Source organism: Squalius cephalus (assembly GCF_949319135.1).
Source record: "Squalius cephalus genome assembly, chromosome: 22".
In the NCBI taxonomy this organism is placed as follows: Eukaryota; Metazoa; Chordata; class Actinopteri; order Cypriniformes; family Leuciscidae; genus Squalius; species Squalius cephalus.
Window position 1 is genome coordinate 1,006,312 of NC_137143.1, and position 6,189 is coordinate 1,012,500.

General features: G+C 35.5%; 1 protein-coding gene across 3 annotated transcripts in view; it reads right to left on the reverse strand.

The window, feature by feature from the left end:
• The window catches only part of pparg (peroxisome proliferator-activated receptor gamma), a 36,701-nt gene that overhangs the window by 25,518 nt on the left and 4,994 nt on the right, over positions 1 to 6,189 (reverse strand). Inside the window, exon 1 of one of the 3 annotated variants that reach the window (XM_079857242.1) lies at positions 5,360 to 5,527. The exons of the other annotated variants lie outside the window; for them this stretch is intronic. The gene's annotated coding sequence lies outside the window, so the exon portion shown is untranslated. Of the gene's footprint in view, positions 1 to 5,359; positions 5,528 to 6,189 lie in introns of those variants that run through there. 3 annotated transcript variants of the gene reach the window in all.

The window sequence follows — 6,189 nt, forward strand, 5'->3', positions numbered from 1 at the left end:
TCCGATCGGAATGCGATCGACCTGACGATCACCCCACGACCAATTGTCTTTTGTCAGGAGGGAGAGCAGCTTTTCTTCATATAGAGAGCTGAAGAACTCTATTCTTAGTAAAGTTTCCGTTGATAACATGCCCATTTTGAAATGTGGTAAACATCATTTGCTCCAGTTGGCAATTGTCAGAAATTGAGTTTAGTGAGACAAACTCTCCTACACTTCTCCTCTGACTCAAGTGGTTGAAAACCTAGAGATATTTTGGTTGAAACCACAAGCCCATTGAAATATAAGGTCAAACCTGAATTGTTTTTTTTCCACCACAGTGTTTTTCTGTCTACGACTGTGAATATGTGTGCAGATTATCACCAGCCAGCACTTGCAGATCTTCATTACGTGACTCTGAGACCCGAAATGTTTGCCCCGATATGACGTGCGAGTTGAACACAACAATACATGACAAATTGTCAAGTTAATGCCTTGTATCTTAACAAAAGACAACAAACACCACGTGAACCAACATTTTCAGCGCTGCGTCCTTCAGCCAAGTCTGATCTTGCAGTGAACGTCAGACAAAACGTCGAGTTCAAGAACGGCAGACAAATCTGTACTCTGGTTTTGTTGGTTTAAACTGATGTATTTTGGTTGCTTCAGTGATGCTGAATAATATTTCATTTAGACGTTACCATTTCTTTCTCTGTCTAGAGAACGACACACACACTAAAGCTTCATTAACACTCACTTAATAATGTTGGGTTAAAAATAACCCAGCTATGGGCTGGTATAGCACCTTCCCAACTATAAAATAAAATTAAAATAAATAGTTAACTTCACTGGTTAACTCAACTGGCTTTTAACCAAATGCATTGGGTTAAACCAACAGTTAAGTGAATTATTTATTTTTATTTATGACATTATTTTAATAAATAAAATACACTTTGTTTTCAAATACAGATTGTTTATTTGTATAAAACAATTAATATGTCTCAACAAATATATATTTAAATTACAAACTAAATATTGGGAAGTCTAGAATTTAATTTAAATTTACAAAATCGTGCACATAAATTAAAAATACACAAGTGTACATACAAAATACGTATTTAACCCAACAGCCGGGTTATTACTAGAAATTACCCAATGATTTTAAAAATGACCCAACATAGTGACCCAATATGTGTAACCCAACGGTTGGGTTAAAAAAATAACCCAATGTTTTTTCCTGTGCATTATACCGACATTGTGTTCTGGGGACTAAACAGTTTATTTTACAATGTCCTTATTACACGTTACATCTCCTTATTACAGTAATAACTGCAAATTATGCATAATTACATGCAACAAATCCAAAACCAAACCCTAATCCTATATTAAGTGCATGTAGTTAATATTACTCAGTACTTAAATGCATAATTACACTGTAAGATAAAGTGTAACCAAAGTTAGTGTTATATTCAGATGTTAGAAAGTCAAGCAAAGCCTTCTGTTATGTGAAATCTTTCCGCAGGGACACTATTGCAACAGGACTGTGATGTTTTTCACTGATATTTCCTAAGAACATCAAATAAACGCCAAGCCAGAAAAGAATGAGGCCACAACATTTTCACATGTTACTCTAACAGAACGCCTCCAGCAAGAACGAGTGCCTAACAAATACTGAAACATTCAAAAGGTTCAATGTAAAACTCTAGGGGTTTTAAAGAAAATGCATTCTTTCAGTGATAAACAAGCTGCTTAATTCATAAAACTGAACTAAAAAAAAACCCAAAATGAATTAAAATCCATAATGATGGGAAGCGTTTGAAGCCTGTGAGGTTCAATATACCATAAAACCCTTTCTTCTGCGAGGGCAGTGAGTTATGAAAGTTCTCAAATCTTCAGACTCACATGCGCGTTAAAAACGGAGAGATTACAAGAAGAACCCGCTCGACCACATTCATCCTCCAGGCTTCTGATCGCAGACTGACTTGTGTTTCCTAGAACCTTTCCCAATGGAGATCCAGCGAGCGATAACACTTCTCAACATCTGATAAAAGGTGTAAGTCTTATTTTCACAGGTTCTTGTGATACGTACAGTATTTCTGTACGATCAGCTTGATTAACCAAATGCCGGTCTTGTGTGAGCAAAAATGAAACTCCTTTCATGACTTACTCTCGTTTATTTCTGTGAAACACAAAAGGAAATGTTGTTTTTTGTGTCAAAAACACCATAGAAGAGCCTAATATTCCTCCGCAATCGCTCTCGCTGTCATTCTGCATATCTGCGATGTGAAGACACTTCATGTTCTCATGCAACATTGGGCCCTATTTTTACAGATTTATTTCAGAGGGCATCATATATGGACCTGATATATATATAGGTCAATATTTGGCATTTGTAATGATCGTCCAGCGTCAGCATTCAGCAAACACACATTTATATCACATAAACAAGCCTTTGAATATCGAATAAACAAACTTGTGAAGTGTGCTTTTGTAGACTGCAGGAACTTAGATCTAGAGTTATTCACATTAAAACCTCTACGTGCACTCACACTATCCAGAAAAATGATAGTGTGATGCATTTTAACGTTTTATTATACGCCCATGCCATATAGTGTTTACTTCCGTTTTTATCCATATTTTTCATTTCTTTATTTGTGAAAAATACTAGAATCATGAAGTTTCCATCTTAGCATAAATCTATTTTATTTATCAAGTTTATCAAGATTTTTTATTCGGTCATTTCCAATGGCTTTCACTGTCATTCTGCATTTTCAAAATGCATGGAATAATGTGAAAACATGCCAGTTTCGGGTGTGAATAAACCATGACTTTCCATTTTTTACAGAACAAACACCAAAATTATTTGTGGAAAACTCAAAAATACAAAATCAAGAAGTTCCATCTAAGTTATAAATCTGTTTGTTTATCAAGTTCAAATATTTTTTAATTTAGTAAATATTATGTAAAATAATTATAAATGTTGCACTTTATTTTAATGTGTCCTTGTTACATTGTAATTATACATTTAAGTACTTAGTAATATTAATTAACAACATGTACTTACTATATGATTAGGGTTTGGTTTAGGGTTAATTATAATTATGCACAGTTTATTGTCATTACTACAGTAAGAACATTAAAGTACATAGTACACAAATAAAGTGTTACCAATATAAATTTCATTTCAGCAGCTGTTATGCATGAGTTGTTACTATCTTTCAATTAAATAGTGTAATATATATGTTCTTTATATCGGCCACCAGCTCTCTAAGATATCATAACAATGAATACTGCACGATGTTCATGTCCTTTAATCTACAGAAGTCACGTCTCCTTTATTTATACAGCGCTTTTTACAGTACAGAGTGTTTCAAAGCAGCTTTCAACAGGAAAATAATGCAACAAATATTGTTTAGAAGAAAATATCGTCACAGTCCAGCTCAGTGTTCAGTGATGGTTCAGTTTTGTTGTAAAAAACGTTTTTAATTTAGTTCATTTATACAGTCAAACCCAAATGTATTCAGACTTCTTCAACATTTCTCACATTATCACAGTTTATTCGCTATAGTTTAGAGAATGGTACTAAATATGAGCAGAACTCAGTGGATATTTGACTGGTTTTGTCCGTCCTTCTGTTAGACTGTCTCACACATGAATTATGTTGAATATCTGTCAGCTGTTAAATTTAACTACACAATTAGATAATACCAGTTTAGCTCAACCAATCACCAAGCAATGCTTCATTTTGTTCAGTCTGTGTGTAAAAAGAGCATTAAAGAAAACACACTTCAGCAACACATGATCAGCTCAAAGTGTCCCAATCATTTTTGGTGCTAAATTTTTACTGGTAGTCACTGAATGAAGAATATTTGGGTATAATATGTCACAGTTTACTGTATTTTGCTCTCCTCTCTTACATAAATGAACTATAGTGTCCTGATCACACTAGTAAAGAAATATCAAAAATGATATCTGGTGTCTGAATCATTTTTGGTTCGACTGTAAATGCCCAAAATGAACCATTTCACTGACAACCAAGAAATGTCTCTCACTTTTCTCAGTTATTTTGCTTTATTTCCAGATTCAATCATAGACTCGTTTTTTACACTAGTAAAACATCAAAAATGATGTCTGGTGCCTGAATGTCTTTTGGTTTGCCTGTATATCTCGGTGCTCTGGAGTGAATCTGCTCACCTGATGCAACACTTTCCTCAGAAGGAGTGTGTAGGAGTGTGTAGGAGTGTGTGGTGGGCAGAGACCCAGCTCGACCTCAAAGCTCAGAAGATCAAGAAACACATCATGACCTCTGACCTCTCACTATGAGTCTCCACCAGACTGTCTGGACGCCTACTCGGCTACTACTGTTTTTGCGAGGCACACATGTGCCCCTTTGATGCAGGAGTCACGTTACACACATTTCTGACCACAGTTTAGGTAGGCTGGCATAAATCCCGCCAGCATGGCACGAGTGAACCCTGATTTATTCTTCTGACTTGTTCAAGAATGAGCTCAACGGGGGAATTCTGCACAGTAAATGCATAAGACAGCAGTCAATTATTTATAATGCGGTAACACTTAACAATAAGGTTCATTAGTTGACTACGTTATATTTATGTAGTTATTACTCCTCATTATTTACTATGAGGAATGCATGGTGACCGATAAACCTTTAAGTACTAACTGAAATATTCCTGAAAGCACCAAAAATGTAAGTTTTGTAATCATTTACTTGACATTACAAACATAAGGGAACATAAAATATATTTTGAGATATGTGTTTTTTTTTTGTTCATATAATGGAAGTCAATGGTAACCAAAATGGTTTGATTCAAAGTATCTTTTTATTGTATTTTGGAGAAGTTGTACAGGTTTGACAAGTTGAAGAAACGTTCTTCCAAAGTTTTTTGGAATGCAATTTTTTTTTTTTAAATGTATCTTGTTTTAGAACTTTCAGAGAACATTCAAAAGTAACATTCCCATAATGTTTGAAGAATGATACAATGGAATGTTCCCAAGAATGTTTATTTTAAAAACATTTAAAAAACCGGATGTTTTGAACAAAATAATGCTTTCAAAACCTAACAGGAACGTACTACTTAGAATGAAGTATGACTAGTTAGGACTACTTAGAATGTAGAAATGATTTCATTTTTGCGTGAACAATCCCTTTAAGGCGATTCATCAGCATTAGTATTTTTCAACAACGACGGCTTGAAGAAAGGCTGATCTGTAACTCCATTACCAAATCTCATCACAGTCTCACACTTCGGTAGATCGCAGTCCAGACTATCTGACAAGTTTCAATTCACAGTTCTAAAAGGAACACAAACTCCGCACATAAACCAAGACCAGAAGAAAACCAGAGTAAAACCTCACGGCTCACCCTCGACAGATCCTCAGTGAGTCTTCAGTGACTGAACGTTTGACAAGAGACTGGCTATATCTGTGGTTGTATGAAATTGAACAGGAAGCAGAGATGGTTGAGTCCGGTTTTGACGGTTCACGGGCTCAGCAGAAGTGCAGACAGCATCATGTGGTCCTGCTATGAGGTGTCAGGCTAGCCTGATGATTTCCTGTTGCTTCATTCTCACTCAAAACCCTTCTGGTTCCTCTTCTCTTCGCAGAACAGCGTCGCCACCGACACAAGGCCTTCGAGTAAACTCAGAGCAGGCTGTTCACGTGTCCTTAATGAAGACGTGCGTCAAGATAACGGATCAGTGTGGGCTGATTAAAGCAATGCATTGAGTTTTACAGTCCTTTATGATCATAAATGTGACTAGATGCAAAAAAAAAAACTAATTTTTGCTTGTTTTCCAGCACAAATATCTAAGCATTCGCAAATCAAGACACATTTACTGGAGAAGCAGCAAAATGACTGAAGATATGAAGTCTGGAAAATGTTTATGCTTCAAATCTGTCAGTGGGGTCAGAAAAATAATCGTGTTTTCCTTCTGAATTAAGTTGATTTTTCTGACTCCATTGATTTAAGCACAAACTCGCTTCATTTTCATCATTTTTTTTTCCATAAGCATGACTTAATATCTTCACTGATTTAGATATTTGTGCTGGAAAATAAGACAAAGGAAGAGCTTCTTTATTTGCAGTGTGGAACATGAACTATGAAACTATGATTCATCTGGAGATTCATCTCGAAACGGTTTCTAAACCGCCTAAAAGACCATCTGAGTAAAGGACAAACAATCTGTTCTGATG